The sequence below is a fragment of the Wasmannia auropunctata genome, unplaced genomic scaffold (assembly GCF_000956235.1).
Source record: "Wasmannia auropunctata unplaced genomic scaffold, wasmannia.A_1.0 LD336074.1, whole genome shotgun sequence".
In the NCBI taxonomy this organism is placed as follows: Eukaryota; Metazoa; Arthropoda; class Insecta; order Hymenoptera; family Formicidae; genus Wasmannia; species Wasmannia auropunctata.
The window spans coordinates 4,970,825-4,972,554 of record NW_012026816.1 but is presented as its reverse complement, the minus strand read 5'-3'; positions in this window follow the sequence as shown (position 1 = coordinate 4,972,554).

Genomic DNA, 1,730 nt, shown 5'->3' with positions numbered 1-1,730 from the left:
TTATACTCATTTTTTAGCCGTGTATCTATTGGAAAAAAAGGGTCAAGTTCCACATTACTACAAGAAGTTTAAAGCAATGGCTGAAGCTCACTCTATGAATCAGTAGATTGCGTTGCGATAATGGCGGGGAGTATATCTCGACAGAATTTAAAAACAAATGCGAAGAAAAAGGAGTTAAACTAGAATATACAATTCGCTATACTCCGCAGCAAAATGGCGTAGCGAAAAGAATGAACCGCAATATTATTGAACGCGCTAGATGTTTAATTCTAAATTCAAAATTGGGTAAAAGATTTTGGACTGATGCCGTTTGAACTGCTGCATATCTCATTAATCGAAGTCCCACGGAAACTTTAAATAACAAAGTCCCAGCTGAACTTTGATACGGACCCAAAACAAATCTTGCCAAGCTAAAAGTATTTGGTTGCGTCGCATATTTGCATGTACCGAAGGAACTTAATAGAGATAAATTTGAATCACGTTCGTTAAAGTGCTATATGATCGGCTACTGTATAAATGAATATAAACTGTGGTATCCGGAAGAAAACAAGGTCCTATTTGGCCGAGATATTGTATTTAACGGAGCAAAATTCGATCATGAACCAACTCAGTTGGAGACGATTGTTCGAAATTCTAAAGAAAAGGAATCGGAAAGAAATGATCAAATCAACACTCCAGATAACGAAGATTCGGGGAAAGAAGTGGAAAAAGTTCAATCAAACGAGATGGAATACGAATCTGCGGAATCTGATTGCGGAGACGGAATACGAAGAAGTACACGCAAGAAACAGCGACCTGCATACTTGTCAGATTATTGTATACTGGCTCTATCCGCCGAAAGTTTTATAGAAGACGTACCTAGGAGTTTTAACAATATTGAGACGAGATCTGATAAGGAAAAGTGGCACACAGCAGTTGACGAGGAACTACAAGCAATACACACGAATAAAACTTGGACTTTAGTGGAATTACCGGAAGGAAGAAAGGCAATCGACAGCAAGTGGATATTTCGAATTAAACAAGATAACTCCGGAAACATTCGTCATAAGGCAAGACTCGTTGTAAAGGGATGCTCACAAAAGAAAGGTCTTGACTACTCGGAAACATACGCTCCCGTAGCTAGAATGACGACGGTACGGCTTCTCTTATCGGTCATAAATTATCGAAAACTGCATGCTGAACAAATGGATGTAAAAAACGCCTTCTTACACAGATGGTTAAAAGAAGAGATATTTATGAAGCAATCAGATGGGTGCAACGACGGTACCTCAAAGTTATGTAAATTGAACAAAACTTTATACGGCTTGAAACAGTCTCCAAGAGCCTGGAATGCGGAATTTGCAAGTTACATAAAGAGTATTGGTTTAGTTAAATCAGAATACGATAAATGCTTATTCTTCGAATCAAAAACTAACGTTTATTCATATTTATTGCTGTATGTTGACGATATAATTGTCTCGAGCAATAGACAGCCTAGACTGAAAGAATTGAAAGAAAAATTAATGAGCCGTTTTTCAATAAAGGTCCTGTAAGCGATTTTCTAGGCATCAGAATAAGAAGAGATAAGTTTGGAATGTATCTCAATCAATCGAATTATACGAAGAAGTTACTGGAACACTTTGGAATGTATGAATGCAAACCTTGTCAGACTCCTATGGAAGTGAAATCATCTGCTACACAAACAAATCAAAACTCGAACGTTGGCGAACTAAAACTCTACAGGGAATTGA